General features: G+C 43.2%; 1 protein-coding gene and 1 long non-coding RNA gene across 2 annotated transcripts in view; one reads left to right on the forward strand and one right to left on the reverse strand.

Moving 5' to 3' along the window:
* Nucleotides 1-21,919, forward strand: part of LOC134543079 (neuropeptide CCHamide-1 receptor-like) — a 145,767-nt gene that overhangs the window by 54,749 nt on the left and 69,099 nt on the right. The window lies entirely within an intron of this gene.
* LOC134543080 (uncharacterized) overlaps nt 1-21,919 on the reverse strand; it is a 167,314-nt gene that overhangs the window by 13,486 nt on the left and 131,909 nt on the right. The window lies entirely within an intron of this gene.

Genomic DNA, 21,919 nt, shown 5'->3' on the forward strand with positions numbered 1-21,919 from the left:
TCTCCTTGGCGGCGCCAAACTAATTTAATCGATGCGAAAATACTTAAAGCTGTTTTGTAATAAACCGTCATGTAATAAATAAAGGAGCGGGAGGTGCAAAAACTCATTGCATTACACACCACAAAATTAGAGGCTACCTAAATAGAGTGAATTTTCACTGGTTTGTTTGCCTGATAAATAGCTTATACATTACTTCTCCTAATAAATTAATGTAGTTATGTCAGCAGTATGTTATGAAAACTACTATCTAGCGGACGGGCCCATAACTACTTCAATAAACTAGGTCTCAGTCTCGGTGATTAGAGTTTCTCCCCCATGAGAAGCACCGCGCTGAGATGTCCCGAGTGGTCAGTGGTCAGGACTGCGACTCCTCGCCTGCAGTGCTACTGACGACGTAGCGCCGCGCTACCCAGCAGGCGTCGTAGTGCAGGCAGTGCCGCTCGGGACAAGTAGTGCAACAGGAGCGAACGTATTTAACGAAACGGGAAGCCTTCATTTCACAGACGAGAGAAGCACACCCGAAGTTCCCCGAAGTTCATGCTCGCTTTATTTTTTTTTTTTTACCGTACCACAACAGGTGTATTTATTTGGGGGGAAACCGTTCACATGATTTCACAGTATCTTTAATGTAGCTATATCCTAACCAAATCAACCGCCCACAATGTTTTAAAGTATTAATAATGTAGCTAACCTAACCTAATTGACCATTAGTTATCATGAGTTGTATATTTATTTACAATGAACAAAAAAAAACCGAAGATGCACGATCGGGCTTTTGGCTCTCTCGTCTGTGAAAAAAAGGTTTTGCCAAAATACTCGATTATCCGAAGCTATTCGTTTTATTTATTTGTATAATTATTTGTACACGAACGAAATTCATCACTAGGCCGGTTTACAATTTTTTTTTTGGTGTTTATTTGTATCTTTGTTTTTTGTCACGTTTGATCGGTGAGCTGCAATTTTGTTGATGTTGTAACTAGATAAATCTAGTATTTTTGAACTACAGGATTTAGCAGGCGCGCTTATCTACAGTGGATTTGCAAGGGGGGCCCGCGGAAATTTCCAAGAGTTCTGCACGTGGCGTTAACCGACACTTCATCACTGCATACTGCCCATATGTTGGCCTTCATGCATGCAATAAGCAGAAAACTTTAAAGTATACAGAAAGTTTTCCATAAGAAAAATAGTTTTGACATGAAACGTGCTTCACAGTCAACGCTTTTGCAAGTGCTGGCGGGCCTCCTCAGTGAGGGGATTCTTAATTTCCAGGGGGGCGGGTCCCCCTGTCCCTCCGGCATATACGCCCAAGGGTTTTAGGAATAAAAATTCATAAGAATTAGATATAGTCATAAGTTTCAATATTTTAAAATTAAAACATTGTAGTGCTAGATGCAAAGTTTGAATTGGTTAAGATTTAAAAATTAAATCACACAAATACTTGCTGCACACAATGACAAGTGTTTTGCGATATTTAAAATTATAGACGGATAATTTACTTTTTCCAGATAAGTTACTTTACAAACTGCATTCATACTAATATTATATTTCCTTTACAACCTCTTAAATCTCCGATTTGTCTTTTGCAATTTTACATATTCGTTGTGACAGAAACGAAAGCCATTATCGTTTTGGCTGGTCACGATTCTGGCTGGCAGATTCCATCAAGCATCCTACTTATTTGATAATCTGCCATACATATATGAAGTATCTGCCGGAAACTTGAGCCATCTGACTTGTCAAACAAACATATGACATATGACTGCATGACTACCGGGTTGAAGACGTACGTATCCCTGCACGCCAGTACCGTCCCAGCCCGTAGAGGCGATACTGCGCTGCGTGCACCAAGGGGACGTCGCCCCTATCGCCCGCACACGGAGCCCTGAGGGATTCACGCGAGTCTGTTGGTGCAGCAAAGAAACGGGTATTATCTTTGAAAGATTTGTGAAATGGGAGTGCATGCCTTGATTTAAGCTTTTGGACATACGCCATTGCTAAGCACATGTATGTCTGTATGTCTGCACATGTATGTTTGTCTTGTTTCAACTGTTGTGCTGGCTTGTTTCTGTTTCGGAAAACTATCGTGTTTGTTTCGTCTTTTCGTTTTGTTGTGTTTTTGTCTCGCTTCAACTGTTGTGCTGAATTTTTTTTGGGTTCAATTCATCATTTGTGTTGTTTTTTTTCGTTCTCTTGGTCCATTTTTCTTTGTTTTTCTTTGTTTTTGTTGACCATATTCCTGTTATGGAATATTATGTGGTGTATAGCTATATCCTGTTGACAACAGCAATTTTTGCTTAATTTGTGTTTTTTTGTCTTTTGGATTTTTGTAGTTTTCTTCTACAGCAATGGCGTATGTCCAAAAGCTTACATCAAGTCAAAGAGACGGGTAGCAGCAGACTCGCAGCTGCGGTCCTCTTGAGGAAGCTGTGTTTCCCGCGCGGCGTGCATTATGCAGCGGCGCCCGCCTGTTCTCGCGGTGTCGCGGGGCGTCTCATGTTTTATTCTCGGTGCAGCGAGCTACTCTCTCGTCGACCGTCGCCCCGGGTCTGTCCCAGCCGGACAGCACAGCGTCCACCACTGGAGCACAGCCTCCGCGTCTCGGACCTCGCGCGGTCATCAAGTATCCGTGCTTTCCACATAAACCAGTCGCCAGGAAATATATCATAATTAGTAGAGACCGGAAAAATTCGCGGATTCATTTCGTGATAGGCTGAAATTCAAACATGTGTACAATTCTGCTGGTTCTGGGCCAATGAGAGACTATCGACCAAAGAAGCGTCGAATCACAAGCTACCCAGTGGAGACGCCTCACAATTTAGTAAACAATGAACACGCGTGTTTACTTGAGAAGTGCAGAGGATAATGGAGGCTATCCTAGAGGTCATTGAATCCGCGAATTTTTCCGGTCCCTACTAATTATAATACTACAAGAAAAATATTGTAACTTATATCTGTGCTTGTTGCGTAAAGGGGGTTAAGTCAAAAATAGTTAAAAATAAATATTTACTTTTAAAATTGATAAGGGGGATTAGAGACATTATTTTAAAACAATTAATGAGTTTCCAAAGTTCTAAAGCAGTTATTAAAGCTAAAATAACTGACTTCAAGAAACCTGATAATTTTCAATCGCAATTTTCTAAAAACTATGATTTGGGACTTAACCCCTTTTACGCATGTGAATTTCTTACCTCCGTGTATACGAAATACGTTTTTTCTGTGGACACAATAAATAATATTTGCTGTTACGCTTGCGAAAAAAACTGTCCTGTTTATTTTAAATTATGATAGATATTATATACAAGCATAAATTTCTTTTTTTAAACCACGATCAAGGTAATCGAATATTCGACATTTGTACCTGATTTTATTTTATTATGCTTATTTATGTGCGCAGTTAATACTGGAAAGCTATTCAGGGAATGGTCTGAACTACTGGAGGTACACGGACAACACTAAGCATAAATTCCCGGGCAAGAATCCGAACCCAGTGTTACTGAATTTTCGCGTAGTTAGTGCAACCAAAATATTGTATTTATATTTAGAATATTTACAACTATTTATAACGAGTTCATTATTGTGTCTACTGAGGGAATAAAAAATTTTTTTTTGTTCTGTGACCAAAATTTGGTCATTCTTTGCAGTAAGAATTGGTAATATAAAATACGGTTTAATACAGAGTTTTATATACTATTATTCACAGGGCCAAAATAACTTTGAACGGATGCGATACAATGCATACTAAGGTAGTTATGAATTGAAGACACGAGTGCAAGAAGGTCACATGGAACATGTGCTCATAATGCTTCCATTAATTATTTTTAATGCTTCTTTGACCTAAACTGACACCTTCGTTCGTTTGTAATTTTCTTTTTGAGCCTAATACACGTGATTTTAATGGCACATCATGCTTATGTCGACGCAAACATTTGTTATGCCATAAAATAAAAATTAAAACAAAGTGTTACATATAACCTTCATCCGCCCATGTCTTCAATTTTTTTTGTCTTTTTCCAACTTTCAGCTAATGGTTGCTATCAAAAAAATTTTAACCAAACTTTTTGGTTCCACTGTAATGAGATTAAAACGTGTACACATATCTCATATTAATTAATTTATAGTGATTTTTCTGTTCTACTAAAATACTTCCCGGACTTCTACCTATTGGTACGATTTCGCATATTAACGAACTTGGATCGAGATATACCATGTTTGTATTAAAAAGTTTTTTATTAACTCGCTTTCTCGTCTGTTTCTCTGTTCGGTCCAAATTTTTAAATCTATTTTCAACTAACTTCACCGATTAGCTAGAGACTTGAAATTTGAACGTAGTTCATAACTGGAATACAATGCAATATTAAGTCACTTTTCTTTTCGGTTTGCTTTATTTTTGTCTCCTAATTCGTGGCGTTAGGCTGCGAGCAGAACAGTATAGTGTTGCGGGATGCATAACGCAGCACTCGCAGGCGGTGCCTATATCACGCACATGGGGCTAGGAGAAATGTCCGCCACACGGTCATACAGTAAGTTCTGGCAACTTCCTAACCTCCTTGGCGAGACACGTCCGCTTAGCAGAGCTCACGGCGACTAGCAAAATAAAGGCACTGATAACAGTTTAGTTTAGTACTTCTTCAATTGATGGCGTTGCACTGTCGTTTGGTGCGTCCGTCACGGCTTATACCCTTGCTTTTATATATTACAAGTGCCCCTCATTTATAGTTTTAAACCTTACAAGCAAATTTATAGATATTTAAAATTCATAATAACAAATTTTCATTACAATCTGTGTAGGGTTAGAAATAAAATCAGGTACTTAATCTGTATTAAAAAATTAATTTAATTAATTATAAAATTTCATACACATGACTAAAAGCATAGAAATTTAATTAAATAAAAAAAACATTTTTTTTTTAAGTTTTGAAAAAGGACTAAAATTTATAAAAACATTTCTCCCTGCCCCGTAAAGATTTATAACCCCAAATGACTCCTAACCCTATAAAATTGAACTAAAAAATTTGTGGTCGTAAATTTTTAACATATTTTAACAGCGGTAAAACGTTTTGACAAATTAATAAAAAAATCTTTAAAGTGTGTTTTGTTCACTTGGTCTTGCTCAAAAAAATCTTCATTGAATGGGATGCAAAACACGTCTGTTTTGACTGATAAGTAGAGACCTGTAAAATTCGCGGATTCATTTCGCGATAGGATAGAGTCCAAATACTTTTGACATTATATTGCTTCAGTGATTGGGCCACAGTTTATCTGAAGGACTCTGGGGCCAATGAAAAATCTTTAACAGAATAATTATCGAATCACGATCATTCCAGTCAACAGGTGTTACGAGTCGGTAACCAATCAGCAGATGTAATTTGCACGAGTGCGTAGAGGATCATGGAGCCTATCCTTTAGGGATTTCAAATCGCGAGTTTTACAGGTCTCTACTGATAAGTAGGGACCGGAAAAATTCGCGGATTCAATGACCTCTAGGATAGCCTCCATTATCCTCTGCATTTCTCAAGTAAACACGCGTGTTCATTGGGTACTAAATTGTGAGTCGTCTCCACTGGGTAGCTTGTGATTCGACGCTTCTTTGGTCGATGGTCTCTCATTGGCCCAGAGATCTCCAGTTAAACCGCGAGCCAATAGCAGAACCAGCAGAATCGTACACATGTTTGAATTTCAGCCTATCACGAAATGAATCCGCAAATTTTTCCGGTCTCTACTGATAAGAACTGTGGTTTCCCAGTCACGAACAAGCGTAGAAAGGCGCGAGAAGACGCGGACAGTGACGGCGGGTTGCTTGAAGCGCCAGCTCTGTCCAGCGCCTGTGCACCGCCTGTGGTGGAGGGGGGCGGTGTAGCTCCATGACGCGAGGCCACCGCATGTTCGTGACCAACCCTCTTCGGGCAATGGACAACTCTACGACCTCGACAGATCGTCGACCACTTCCCCTGCACTGCTTTTACCTCCCTTCCACCCCTCCACGAGACCGCCTGCCGGTCTTGGTCCGCTACCTCAGAAACAATCACTCTCCAAGCTCCTCTCGTTGAGAGACGTTACAAGCTCGCTCCTTGTCCTAGATTCGCTTCCTGTCCACTCGGACCTTTTCCACGACTCATTTCCCACCGGCCGCCATTCCCGCAGGATACATCGGCAGTCACCGTGAGCCTTCGGACACTACTTGTTCTCTTCGGCACCTCCCTCTTTGAGACTCGCGGCCAATCGCTACCAACCGAAGAGAAAGTGCATCCTCAGAATTGAAGCGTGTAGTTTCAACCTGGCGGGCGAACGAACCCACGGAACATACCGGCATCAACCGATGAGTAGAGACCGGAAAAATTCGCGGATTCATTTCGTGACAGTCCAGAGTCCAAAAACGTTTGCCCTTTTGCTGCATCAGTGATTGGGCCACAGTTTATCTGAATGATACCCGGCCAATGAAAAACCTTTAACAAAAGAAGTATCGAATCACTAGCGTCCCAGTTAACAGGTGTCACGAGTCAGTAGCCAATGAGCAAATGTAATTTTCCCGCGTGCATAGAGGATCATGCAGTATATCCTACAGGTAATTGAAATCGCGAATATTTCCTGTCTCTACCGATGAGTGTAGGTACCGGGAAAATTCGCGATGTTCAGGATAGACTCAATTGGACAACACGCGATACGAGTCTTCATCGACTCAAGGTTCTATAGTTGACCCAAAATCCTTTTGGGCTAACAGCGAACCAATGGCAGAAGCAGTACAGTTGTACAGTTATTTGAAGTTTGGACCGTATCACGAATTGAACCCGCGAATTGTATCCCCAGGTCTCTGCCGTCGAGGGAGGAAGGCTGATGGGAAGACAGCCCGTGGACGCGTGTGGGCGCGCGTGTGTGGAGTCGTCGAGGGTCGGGCCGCTGATTGGCTAGCGACAGGGCGCAGCTGAGTCCCGGGCGCCACGGGATTGGACGCAGTCTCTTTCCCCGGGTGTAGCCGACCGCCAGGGCAGTCTCTCGCCTGGCCGGAGTGGCTTCTTCCCATTGGGAAGCCTTCTTTTCACAGACGAGAGAGCCAAACGACCGATCGTTCATTTTCGGGTTTTATTTTTTTGTTCATTGTAACTCATGATAACTGATGGTCAATTAGGTTAGGTTAGCTACATTATAAATACTTTAAAACATTGTGGGCTGTTTATTTGGTTAGGATAGCTACATTAAAGATACTGTAAAATAATGTAAACGGTTTCCTAGCTCTGGATAGCTACATATTAAAAAGTTATTTGCTAAGCAACCATAAAATGATTTTACAATATTTTTAATGTAGCTATACTTACCTAATATAACCAACCATCCACAATGTTTTGAAGTATTTATAATGTAGCTAACCTATCCTAATCGACCGCAATATTTAATGCCACACTGGTTTATACAATGAGATAGAACGGGGGAAAAAAAGCGAGCATGAACTTCGGGGAACTTCGGGGAACTTCGGGTGTGGCTCTCTCGTCTGTGAAATGAAGGCTTCCCCCTCCCAATACCGTCTCTACCACAAGGGCACACGGGGCCCGTGCCCAGGGCCACGAAGGACCGACAATTCCTCTCACATTTATTCTCAAAACATTTTTGTCGAGCACAGTACCTTACAGCGCCACCGTCAAAATTTTTGTTTGTCGGGTTGCACTAATTAATAAACATAACAGAGCAATCAGCGGATTTAAAATATCTCAACCTTATACATAACCTAATAAAATCGGATAAATTACAATAAACATTTCCAAACGTTGAAGTTGCTACCAAAACATATTCCTTTGTCTAACGGTTACCAATTATTGTGGTGGAGAGCGTTCATTTTCGCAGCTTAAAAGAATATTAAAAAAAATTAATTGCGATCAACAATGTTACAAGAACGACTAAGTAATTTGTCAGTTATGTGTAGGGACCGGAAAAATTCGCGGATTCAATGACCTCTAGGATAGCCTACATCATCCTCTGCACTTCTCAAGTAAACACGCGTGTTCATTGGGTACTAAATTGTGGGACTTCTCCACTGGGTAGCTTGTGATTACGACGCTTCTTTGGTCGATAATCTCTCATTGGCCGAGAGAGCTCCAGTTGAACCGCGAGCCAATAGTAGAACCAGCAGAATTATACACATGTTTGAATTTTTAGCCTATCACGAAATGAATCCGCGAATTTTTCCGGTCTCTAGTTATGTGCATAGAAAGTGACATCCTTCAAACAATTTACTTTGAGGATATGTTAGAAGATTTCGCTCAACAGAAAGAAACCATTATCTTAATCGTAACCGAAAAAAAAAAACCAGCAGCATACTAAGTAATATCCTTCTTGCGCGGGGTCGACGCCACTTCGCCGCGCACGAGCCCAGGGGCCGCTGCAGCGCCGGCGACCTCGGGCGGTGCCGGGGCCTGCGTCCAATCAGCGCCGAGCAAACACGCGAACACAGATTAAACATGGCGGCGCGGCCGATAATGCGCCGCGACGTCTCCCATAAGTATTTGTTGGCTCTCCGGGACTCGCATATAGGACAGGGTCGGGGAGGGGAGTAGAGGGGGAAGGCCCGTGCGACCGGACGGGCGGACACAGAGCGCAAGGGCTACAGAGGTGCAGCCACAGCGCTCAGAGCGAGTCAGCTGCGAGCTACCGGTAGCGTCGGGCGACCGCGGGCCACCTTTAGGGTCAGTGGAGAGTGCTGGCCGCCTGCGTCCCTGTGTGCACTTGTGGATCTCTGTACTCTTTCCTAGGGCATGTGCTTCTTTGTCGTGTTTTTTTTTTGACGTGACAACGTCTAATAAATCGATGAACGCCGGCTGCACGCACGAAAAAGTGTCCCGTTACGCACATTGTCCCGTTGCGCTGTGTCCCGTTACGCTTATTGTACGCTTGCGCCGCATCCATCTCTTCTTCCACTCGATTGGAACAACCATCGATTTGACTTTTTCGAGGCACATCAAACTTGAAACACTCACATTCGTTTCCTACTTTTCCTATCATCGTCCTATCCCTAAAAGAATAACACAGATTGGAAGAAGTTAAATAGCAAACATGTATAAAAGTTATAGTTAAAATAATCTGTTCGGTAAAGTAATAAACATAATTTGAATTAATGAGTGCAAATAAAAGTAAATTTATCAATTAAATTGTAGATTTCATTTCACTCCTTCTTTGTATCCATAAACAATAGTGATAATTCAATAAAAATGATTCAATTTTATTCATAAAAGTATGCAATAATTTCATCAATGTTTTGTTATGGCGTTGTCACGTTAAACTATCGTCCGTAAACCGACTTTACAGACAACCAATTTTTTTTCGTAGGTAGTAAGTTAGGCTGACCCGTCACGCTCTGAGGTGAAAGGCTCGATCGGGTGAACTCGGTACCGCCGAGTGTACCCGAGCGAGAAAGATACAGTCATCTGCTCTTCGCTGTTGTGTCGCTGTGTTTAGTAAGTATATTCAATTAACACGTAATAATTGTCATTATTAATTTAATAGTTATTATTGGTACGTAATAATAATAATTTTAACTATTATTTGGTCTACATTGATTTAGGTCTTTAGCAAAGATATCAGAAGAGAATGTGTAATACCCGGCCGATGCATTTACGAAATATGTTTAGGTTATGATAGGGAGTAGATTCATGTAAGTCGTCATCGACATGGTCACGTGACGTGTTAACGATAACACTATATCTGTTCATATTAGTATAACTTATTGCGCTTTTAAATCTTAAGTTTACGATTACTGTGCAGTAAAAAGGGGAGCATGAAATACATATATTAATACTCTCATTTAGATATATAGTTTGAATAACGAAGAAAATGGAGTCTTTGTAGCAATATAACCTAAAAATTAAGAACATCATTTTTTTTAATACCTACAAATACTACGCAATGCGTATTTTATAGTAATTTAGGAGTCATTTTACTAACGTGATAAAACAAATTTGTTGTGTCATAATATTTTTTCCGTAAAAATTGCGAAAACGTTTTCTCTTCTGTCGGCAGTCCTCATGACTGCTTTGAATTTTTTTTCTCGTTACTTTTACAGCTCTGCTGCCAACACACCGCCGCCTCGGGGAGGGTGGGCGGAGGGGGGTGGCAGGGTGGTCGACGGAAAGCCTTCTTTTCACAGACGAGAGAGCCAAACGCCCGATCGTGCATCTTCAAGACCATAAACAAGGCAACGGTATTTATTTGTACGCCACCATATTTTTCATTACCCGTGTGTCCGTGAATGTTTATTTTGGACAACTCATAATAACTAATGGTCAATTAGGTTATGTTAGCTACATTATAAATACTTTAAAACATTGTGGACGGTTGATTTGTTTAAGATAGCTACATTAAAGATACTGTGCAGTCACGTAAACGGTTTCCTAGCCCTGGATAGCTACATATTAAAAAGTTATTGGCTAAGCAACCATAAAATGATTTTACAGTATTTTTAATGTAGCTATACTTACCTAACATAACCAACCATCCACAATGTTTTAAAGTATTTCTAATGTAGCTAACCTATCCTAATCGACCGCAAAATTTAATGCCACACCGGTTTATGCAATGAGATAGTACGGAGAAAAAAGCGAGCATGAACTTCGGGGAACTTCGGGTGTGGCTCTCTCGTCTGTGAAATAAAGTCGAGGCAGGGCACCATTCACAGAGGGGCGCGCCCCGGGCCAGAGGCCGCATACCGCGCGGAGATGCCGTCCTTTGAGCAGCGGCTTGAAGAGGCACCGGGGGGGCAGGGGGCAGGGGTTCTTCAGGCGGGTCTTCAGAACAACCTCCCGACACGCAGACGGCTTCCTCGGCTCGCCGGAGTCAGCCGTGCCGCGCCCTGCTGTAGGCCCGTGTGCTCGTCTCCTCACCTGCCAGCGCTGAGTAGTAACGGAATACTCACACAGTAAGAAAATAATAGCATTTTTCTTTAATCATATCGCAAAACAGTGTAACAATACATTGTATAAAAAAATTACTTATACGTTTGTATTCTGACAAAAAAGGGGGTTGTCTGTAAAGTGTTTACGGACGATATTTTACGTGATAAAGTTCAAAGAAAACATTGATGAAAAATTTCATGCTTTTTTTAATTTTCAAATATTATTTACATTTTTTTTTTTGCAAATTTTAATTTAAATAATTTGTTTAAATATAACCACGAACAATTAGTCAAAAAAAGCCCGCCTCTACCTGTTTGATATTATGGAAGATTTTTCTCGCACGGTGGTTGGCCGGTTCTTGCACGCCTCGGCTCGGCCGGAACGTGACAATTTTTTTTTTCGTGCGTGCAGCCGGCGTTCATCGATTTATAAGACGTTATCACGTCAAAAAGTTTTAAAAATTTGTTTGCTTTTGTGATTGCATTCAACTTGTACTAGATAATTAGCCACTTTTGAAAATTTTTAATTTATAATAAATGAGTGGCACACTGGTGAGTTTGACAGTCTCTCGTGAGCCCATAATATGCCCCCCTCTTTCTTTTTTTGTTTTATGGAACCCCGAGTCGTTGTGTAATTGTGGTTGTTGTTGCTGTATTTGTTGGTTTATGGGTAAGCGCCAATGAGACGATTAGGACAACACTTGTCCATGTCTTCCCGGGATTCGAACCCAGATACGTTGTCGTCGACTACGCCACGGAGGCCGGCTCGACCGCGCTGCTCAGACTCGACAAAAGAAGGCGAAGAATACTGGGTTATCAGAGGTGCAATCCCAAGACTACCGCGTATTTTTCTTAATCACAAAAAATGTATTTGGCGCGCTGATATTCTTGGTACGTCCCCCGATGCTCATGAAAGCTAATATATACAGGTGAATAACGAGCGTACCTGCAGGGCTTTCAGCAGAAACACGCCCACAGCTTCGTTCCTCGGCCACCAGGTGCGCTGCGCGAGCCACAGCCATCTTTGTTTGTTTTAAAAACATTATTTCAAATTGTTTGTAGTAGTGATTAATTAGGTTTAGTAAAATTCCACATTTAAAAATTTAAAAAAAAACACGTATTTATTGTTGTATGTAATAAAAAGTAAAATACATATAAATATTTTTTAATTTAAGTAATTTGTTCCACATCTATAGAATGAAATATAACTCTGTATAACGTAATTTTTCTACCCCCCCCCCCCTTCATCCCTTTCTCTAAAGGTGATAGTCATGGAATTATTATATTGTCATCGGTACTTGCAAAAGTTTCAAATCGATACGACAGTTAGAATTCGGTTAAAATCGACTTCCAAGATTTGTTCACATAAACATAGTTCTTTAAAAGTTAAGCGAATGAAAGCGCATTAAAAATAATATCAACTTGAATAGATACATTGTCGCATGCGAAATATCTCTGTTTACAAGTTAAAAGTAGCATTGTTTCAAAATTCTCAAGACTGTATTCTACGTTATTTACTGCATCGTGACACTCAAATATATACTTAAGGAACGAACTACTCACGTACCGTTAAACCAAAGAGTCACTGCGAGTCTTAAAATAAATAAAATCTAGCTGACAAAAAAGGTTTTCTAATAAACTTATAAACTTAAAAAAGGGGGGAGGGGGTTGTCTGTAAAGTCGGTTTAAGGACGATAATTTTACGTGATAACGTCATAAGAAAACATTGATGAAAAATTGCATACTTTTTAATTTTCAAATATTATTTACAGTTTTTTTTTGTAAATTTTAATTTAAATAATTTGTTTAAATATAATCACGAACAATTAGTTTTAAAAAAAGCCCGCCTTAACCTGTTTTATATTATGGAAGATTTTCTCGCACGGTGGTTGGCCCTGGTTCTTGCACGCCTCGGCTCGTGCGGAACGTGGCAAATTTTTTCGTGCGTGCAGCCGCGCGTTCATCTGATTTATAAGACGTTATCACGTCAAAAAAAAATAAGGGAGAGGAACCGTTTGGCACCAGGCTGTGTGTACCTGGCTGGCCACGTGTGGAGATGCTGGCGCCGACGTCTGCGGGCACCGGGGCGCCAGTTGCCGCGGGCAGCGAGTGTACGGCGAGGTCCCCCGGTGGAGCAAGGCTATTCCCGCCGCTCGTCTCTACGAGTTCCTCCCGCGGCGCGGTGTTTATCCGACCCAGCGGCGATGCCAGGGCAGTCGGCGTCCAGAGGCTGAGTGCCCGGGGCCAGCTGGGGGCGACCCCCCCCCCCCTCCCCTTCCCAACCGCCATAGGCTCTACCGAGTGTCTACCAACTTTGTACTCTAAAGGCCGGTCCACACGCAACGTTTTCAGCAAACGATTCACCTGCGCAGGTCACATCTTTGTAGACAAGGCGTAGCGTGCGGACAGGAAAACTGCGCGGAGACGGAACACGGAGAAGGAAAACTGTGGCCAAGAGCATTTATGTATGTCCGCGCAGTTTAGTCGACCTGCACAGACTACTTGTCGTAGCGTGTGGACACTTCCTCCGTCTTCTCCGTACACGGGGCTCAGTTCTCCCTCGATATTTGTGCCGGAACAGCGTAATCTGTTCAACGATGACCGATTTGCGACAGTGTTCACGTGAATTTATAACAGAGTTCATTGGTCTGTTCAAGTCCTTTCCGTGTTTGTGGCGGGTCAAATCAAAATAATATAGCGATAGGGACAAAAAAAAAGTCAAGAGTATGAAGCACTTGTGCAAAAATACAAAGAGGTTGACATCGCGGCTAACAGAGATAAAATCACAAAAAAAATTAATTCTTTGAGGTCGGTATACCGGAAAGAATTGGCCAAAGGAAGGAATTCTCGCAACTGATAGGATAAAACTTGGCTGCAAACTGTGTTGTGTGTACACGGCTAAACTGCAGCCTTTTGTTTGCACAGTTTTGCCTGCGCAGTCAAAACTATGAACAAAACGTTGCGTGTGGACCGGTCTTAAAGTCAAATACACGGTGTGGCCAACCCCCCTTATACCGGGGTAGTTGCACACATCCGCACTCGCCACGCCAGTCCCGTGTACGCGTCACCACTGCCATGCTGATATTGAAAGTGTAGTAAAATTAAATTCAACAGACGCGCATGGACTGGTGTAACATTTGGCCAGTGCGCAAAATAAATCATTAGCATGCTAAATTTACCGACAGTCCTGCATAACCTATTGTGATAGTTATAATAATGAATTACCAAAAACAAGATGCTCAAAATTAAGTACTGTAAAAGGGTAAAGGGATCTAAAAGGTTAATTCGAGATATCATTTAAATTGCTATAATTGAATTCAACACATGTGGCGACCTTTGTATACAGACACTCTTACACTAAACTTAATTATATTCCAAAGTCCCATAAAGTCTATTACGGAGGAGGGGGGGGGAAACGAAATAGTGACGTCCTTCAGTCTAGATAAATTCAACCAGCAATTCCCGTCGCCACACGTCTTTGAAACACGTCTTCCATAAGTCATACCAGCCGGGCACAAATAACAAAATCCAGTTCTCGCACTTACTTGTTACTGAAGCATACCTCTGTAGTCGGGTGTAAACCCCACTCACTTTTTAGCGCCTCTTGCATCGCGCTGTATCGGTGGCCCGTGCACTAGGCCCCCAAATATCGCGTTCTCGTATACCACCACTTATGTTGCTTCGCCCAAGGTGTCGTGGCGTTACCGTCATATTCAATCTTATTCACGTAACGTAACACCAGTTACTCATCGCTGGGATGCAAATTCTACTCTCCACCGAGTAGTTCCGCGGCCGGCGGTCAAACACACACTCCTCCGCTGCAAACAGCTGGCCGTCGCCTCCCCTTGTCACGTCAGCTGACGTCACCCCCCTCCTCTACTACCTCCCCTCACTCCGCTAGATCGTTCTGGTTATTTCTTGCAAGTCCCACTCCAGAATAAGGGTACTTAACGTAAAATAAAAAAGGTATACGATTAAAAAGTTACAATAAATAAATAATAACATACACCATTAAATAATATAAACACATGAATAATGTTATTGAAAAAATTAACTCATCTTAAAATAAACTTTACGCAAAATAAAGGTAATAGTAATAACCAAGACGACTGGCCGCCACAAGTGACCTCAACGGTGGCCAAGCCAATGCGCGCGCTCAAGTCCCCGCGCTACGGAAGTATGGCTGAGGTCGCAGATAAAATGGCACAGCGCACAGGCGTAGGTAGATTTCGGTGTATCTTTTTTTTTTGACGTGATAACGTCTTAATAAATCGATGAACGCCGGCTGCACGCACGAAAGATCATGACTCATTGTCACGTTCCGCCTGAGCCGAGCGTGCAAGAACCGGCCAACCACCGTGCGAGAAAATCTTCTACATATAATATCAAACAGGTTAAGACGGGCCTTTAAAAAAAAAAAATTAAAAAAATATATTTATGTATCTGTCCAATTTGGTCATTTCAAATTAACAATTCATTGACATTGATTTGATTTCAGTTTATTTCTATATAACTAATCGTTCGTGATTATATCTAAACAAATTATTTAAATTGAATTTTGCAAAAAAAACTGTAAATAATATTTGAAAATTAAAAAAAAGTATGCAATTTTTTCATCAATGTTTTCTTATGATGTTATCACGTAAAAATTATCGTCCATAAACCGACTTTACAGACAACAAATCCCCCTTTTATTTTGTTCTGGGAACTTGTATGAACTTGTGCGGTACAATTGAAGAACTGCGTGCACGGGACAGCCCGTGTGTGTTCCGAGGTTGGTCCCCGGGCAGATGGAGGAGTGGTTCCTGGTTGATTCACTGCTTCCGTGTCGCCGCTCCCCTGCGGGGCCCAACTGGTCCCATGTTCCAGCCTCTGTCCCCCCTCCCTCCCTCCCGTGGCGTGTCCCGGGTGGACCTGGGCGGTGCTTGAAACACTCCGCCAGTGTAGTTCATACTGCGACGCTGGAATCACAATAACGCGCGGATTGCGATGTTAAAAGCAAAACATCGCAATAATGTGAACATGTTATTATTAGGGACCGGAAAAAATTCGCAGATTCAATTACCTCTATATGATAGCCTCCATTGTCCTCTGCACTGCTCAAGTAAGCACGCGTGTTCATTGGGTGCTAAATTGTGAGGCGTCTCCATTGGGTAGCTTGTGATTCGACGCTTCTTTGGTCGATAGTCTCTCATTGGCCCAGAGAGCTCCAGTTAAACCGCGAGCCAATAGCAGAACCAGCAGAATTATACACATTTTTTAATTTCAGCCTATCACGAAATGAATCCGCGAATTTTTTCTGTCTCTAGTTATTGTGCTTGCGCAGTTTATGAACCGGTACATTAGATTGTAGTTGCTGAACGTTTTGCGTCTTGCGTTCTTGCGTTACTGGCTTAGTTCATAAACCAGGCCTTGCCTTGCAAGGGCCGACGCAGGTATTTAAATAATTATATTTCCCTGATTTAGATGTTAGAATATTGGGGTTTTATGTATGTGCAGTTGAAGAGCTTCAAAACAACTTTTTTTTTTGCGATGCGCGAGAAAATTGAGGTATAAACTGCTTTATATTTGAACGGGAACCAGTTACGGGCGTTTTAAATGTCTCGTTGTAAAACACTAAAAAAGACATAATTTTACAACAGGGGATCATTCACCAGGCAGCCTCGCCACTTAGGAGCTATTAAAAAAAAAGCGAGCCATTAATTTTGAGCGATCTTTATCTATATTCTGCATTTACGGGCGATTGCAACCTCGCCCACCCTTTCCGCGGGTGCAGGGCGGAAAAGAGCACAGAGCACAGAGCACACAGCCTCTTATGCCTCTTATCGTGATACTGAGTAGAACAGGAGTGCCAACTCTCTTATCTCCGCGCTATCAGGTCGCCAGCCGTCTGGCGGTGCGCATCAATCCGCCAGTTTTGGGATCATTCCGCGCGACGAAAGCTTTTGCCCTCATCACGTTGGATTGGGCAGTAAGTTTGCAAACGTATTAACTAAGAAATGTTTGAATTGGTAGTCACTGAACTGATGATTTATAAAAACGTTACAACGCAAACGGGGGCAAAGAAAGTGCTGTGTAATCAATTTTTAGATAATAAAACTGCTTAAATAGCACCATTTTCCACCTTGAAATACAAATTTTCCCGGGGGTGGACCCCCGGACCCCCCCCCCCCCGCTTCAATAGGGGGGATCGATGATTCTTTATAAAAAGGTATATTGCTTGTATTGGCCCCCCCCCCCCCCCCTTTTTGGAAATTTAGTTGTCGTGCTCCTGAACGCACTGGTTAACGGCCTAGACAACGTTGGTAAAACCTGGTGAACAATGATAAAACTGGTAGAGATTTGTAAATTAAAATCCATAATATTTGAACTGTCGTCTGCTAAAAAGTAATATAAATAGCTTTTTAATGACGGCTAAAACTGTTCTTGGCATTTATTAAAATTATTTTTTTTACTCTTTCTTATTATTATTTAAAAAATGTCTTTAGAATAGGCTATTTAAAAGTTGAATACTTTAATTTTTTTATTTCTGCTTGTTTAAGTTAGTTATTGTTTTTGATGTTTTAATTTTAATTTGCCTCTGACTGGCAGCCTAGCGGAGGACGAAAGTACAGTCATACCGAATACTCGTGTCCAAGCACCCGAGCAATGCACGATATGAACATCTCTGCCGAGCGGAACTATTCCCCTGGACCAACCACTGAGCTTGCCTTCTGAACTCCACTTGGCGTGACTGAACCCAGGGTTCCCACCTCGGCCAACTCGTCTAGATATAGTCTCTGGGGCGTATCTGTGTCGGCGAGGCGGGACTGGCTGGTGCTTCCAGCGCGGTGTCTCCTCTGGACCGGCGCGCAGTCTTCTCCCAGTGCACAGGAGCGGTGACTGTAACATTACATGGCATATAAATAAAGGTAAAGGTGTAATGCAAGTCCCTCGAGTGCTTTCAAGAATCTGTAACGGTTGTTTTCTGCCTAAAAAATTACTCTGAAAACAAGCCTTTTAACCATTTTAACTCTTCTAAAAATACAGTTTATATCTTAATCCGAAATCAAAAGTACTTTTCTCCCCCTCGGCGAATTATTAAATGTTTGTCGTAAGCAGATCCCCGCCCGGATATCTTGAGTAGTTATGAAATATCTTTGTTTTTCCTGAAGCTCTGCGCACCTTGTGTGCTGGGTGGGCGGGGGCCTTAAGAGAGAGGAGTTAGTCATGGCACCAGTAGCTGTGTGGCTGGCCAATACCAGCACAAGGCACATGATGCATGTTTCCCGTCCCACATGGCTGAAACTCCTCATTCTGAGACGTGTAGGTTTTGGCCTGAGACGCACTTAGAATCTTCACATCACCCAGACCCCTTCAAAACAAATGCACTTAGTTATAAGTTAGGTAAGAAAATAAATAAATAATAAAACTACTAGTGAAACAAGAAGGACACGTGACGCAGAAACAGTTTCGCCAGACAGGGACGCACCACAACGCTGAAATACCACAACGCCGAACGTACAATAACGCCGAAAACCATAACGCCGAATGTCAAATTGACTACAACGCCGACAGCTAGAAAACTGCTGTGTACCACAACGCCGAATTACCACAACGCCGAAATACATTAACGCCGAAAAATGCCACAAAGGTTAGGTTAAGTAAGGTTAGCACACGAATTCATTAAGTTGTTTTTCATTTTTCTCATGTGCCCCCCCCCCCCTCCCAGCAGAAACATTTTTCGGCGTTACTGTATTTCGGCGTTGTGGTACACAGCAGTTTTCTAGCTATCGGCGTTGCGGTCAATTTGGCATTCGGCGTTATGGTATTCGGCGTTATTGTACGTTCGGCGTTGTGGTATTTCGGCGTTGGGGTAACGACCCGCGCCAGACTGCTGGTCGCTGGTGCGTGTTTCTAACTAGCTCTGAACGTCTGCTGCGCGCGCTGCCTGCTTCCCAGGGGCCGTGGTAACGTCACCGCGACCGGGCGCGCTCTCGGCCAGTGCGGCAGCGCCTCGATGCGCGCGGAATGTAGCTGCGCGCTGTCGCTCGCACTCGTCGCTTTGCGGGGTACCGGTTTCCCGGACACGCGTTCTTTCAAAAAATAAAAATTAATCCTCTGCCTTTCATTTAATTTATCCCTGTAATTTCCGAAAGTTCTGTGTACCTCGCGAATAACTGTAGGTTATTTTTATATAATATTAGAGTTTATTTTTAAAAAAACAATAATGCTCTCTCAAAACGCGATTGTTCATTAAACTGACAGAAATAATAATTGGCTATAAAGCTTCCTTCTGATCCTCTTTATCAAAAATTGCCGTTCGCAGGATTTAAAAACGGAATTAAAACACGCAGTCGGTTCGTCCGGGGAGAGGAATGTGACGGCTTCATTGCAGGAGGGACGTCTCCGTGTGTCGCTGTTCGGCGCGGTTCGGCGTTCCTGCTCCCCTCCTACCGACACTCCCCGACACTCCCCGACACTCCCCGATTTTTTTAATTTTTCCAACCTAACTAAAACTAAGTGTATTCTGGAGGGGTCCGGGTTAGGGAGGGACCTAGGTGAGTCTCAGGTCGAAGCCTATACGCCTGGTCATGCTGGGATTAGCCATGCAGGGAGAGGGTCGCATGCATCATGTGCTAGGAGGGGATTGGCCAGCCATGGCAGCGATTGGCGCCATGACTAACTCCCCTCACTCTTAAATCTAGACTATAACTAGAGATAGGTTAGGCCCAGGTAAAACCTGCATAGACACAGGGGAAAACCCTGGGCACATTTCATGCGGGATGCAAATCGGCATGCATTACGTGTAGGAATCTACAGCAGACAGAGGATGGTCTGGATGAAGTGTTGGACAGAGTAGAAAAGAGTCTACCATGCGGGGGTTGGGCACTTGGACTCGTGGTCCGCTTTACTATTTGTCCAGTACTGGATTTAGTGACCAGGGACGCAAGCGCCCCTGGTGGTGAGTGGTTACACTGACCACTCACTCCGCCGCCAGTCAGCACCTAAAAAAATAAGATACTAAGACAGAAAAAAGATAAATGACTTACAAACTAGGCTGCTGACACTCCCCGACACACCCTGACACTCCCCGACACTCCCCGACACTCCCCGACACTCCCCGACACTCCCCGACACTCCCCGACACTCCCCGACACTCCCCGACACTCCCCGACACTCCCCGACACTCCCCGACACTCCCCGACACTCCCCGACACTCCCCGACACTCCCCGACACTCCCCGACACTCCCCGACACTCCCCGACACTCCCCGACACTCCCCGACACTCCCCGACACTCCCCGACACTCCCCGACACTCCCCGACACTCCCCGACACTCCCCGACACTCCCCGACACTCCCCGACACTCCCCGACACTCCCCGACACTCCCCGACACTCCCCGACACTCCCCGACACTCCCCGACACTCCCCGACACTCCCCGACACTCCCCGACACTCCCCGACACTCCCCGACACTCCCCGACACTCCCCGACACCCGGCGGTCCTGACTGAAGGCCGGGTGTTATCGACAGTACCCAGCCCTGACAACCGCCTCACAAACACTCGCGGTGTCTTAAAAACAGCAGGCTTGGAAGAACAGTTACATATTCAACTATAGAAACGTAAAGGCCAGGATTTGGACAACATGCGATCGTTCCGAAGAGTGTTTGTGAATAATCGAAGGCGATGGCGGGAGTAAAAAAAACATCTCCAATGGCTAGGGACCGGAAAAATTCGCGGGTTCAATTACCTGCAGGATAAACTCCATAGTTCTTTGCACACTCGGTCAAATACCACCCACTCATTGGCTGCTTTCTTGTGAGACGTCCCAACGTAGCAGCCTGTGATTTGATAAAGCTTTGCCCGGGCGTTTGTCATTGGCCCAGAGTCATCCAGGTGAGTTGTGAGCCAATGGCAGAGGCAGCACTGAGGTATAACTATTTGAATTTTAGCCTATCGCGAAATGAATTCGCAAATTGTTCCGGTCTCTACCAATGGCTACATACCAACTGAACAAACGTTTCGTTAATGACACAGTATAGTGGACAGACGACGAATATATACCTACATTTGAACCTCTTAAGTTTTCACGCTATTTAGTGTGGAGATAATATCATCCTGAATTGATAAATAATCTTGATCCGTGTTAAACTCCCTCGAGTTCGTTTTAAATTCTTTCTTTTGTCGGTTGTAAATAAAGTCGAGCGGTAGCAGATTTCCCGCTCGCTCGCCCGCCGTGTTTTAATTGCCGAGCGAATTTGTGGGGGACGGAGTGAAATGCATCGAATTAGTTCTCTCTCGACGGTCACCAACAACAACACTGCGACGGGGTTAATAATGTAATGTTTCCATTACTGGATATTTCAAAATTGACGCTCTGTGCTGGCGTCATTCTCGGCGGCGGCGAGAGAAACAAACGCAAGCGATTTGATTGCCGGGATGACTGATGGTCGCTGTCGCTGCCGATATATGCCAACAGGGTTACTCTCTCGTTGTGTCGGTCCTGCGCGGCGCGCGGCTGTGATTGGAGGGAAGCCTTCATCTCACAGACGAGAGAGCCACACCCGAAGTTCCCCGAAGTTCATGCTCGCTTTTTTTTCCGTTCTATCTCATTGTGTGGCATTACATTTTGCGGTCGATTAGGATAGGTCAGCTACATTATAAATACTTTAAAACATTGTGGATGTTTGCTTATATAAGGTAAGTATAGCTATATTAAAAATACTGTAAAATCATTTTATGGTTGCTTAGCAAAAAACTTTTTAATATGTAGCTATATCCAGGGCTAGGAAACCGTTTATATGATTTCACAATATCTTTAATGTAGCTATCCTAACCAAATCAACCGTCCACAATGTTTTAAAGTATTTATAATGTAGCTAACCTAACCTTTTACAATGAACCAAAAAAAAAAACCGAAGATGCAAGATCGGGAGTTTGGCTCTCTCGTCTGTGAAAAGAAGGCTTCCCGGGCCCCACGGGGCAATGGACAACTCCACGACCTCGACAGATCATCGACCACTTCCCCTGCACTGCTTTTACCTCCCTTCCACCCCTCCAC

Source organism: Bacillus rossius (assembly GCF_032445375.1).
Source record: "Bacillus rossius redtenbacheri isolate Brsri chromosome 9 unlocalized genomic scaffold, Brsri_v3 Brsri_v3_scf9_2, whole genome shotgun sequence".
In the NCBI taxonomy this organism is placed as follows: Eukaryota; Metazoa; Arthropoda; class Insecta; order Phasmatodea; family Bacillidae; genus Bacillus; species Bacillus rossius.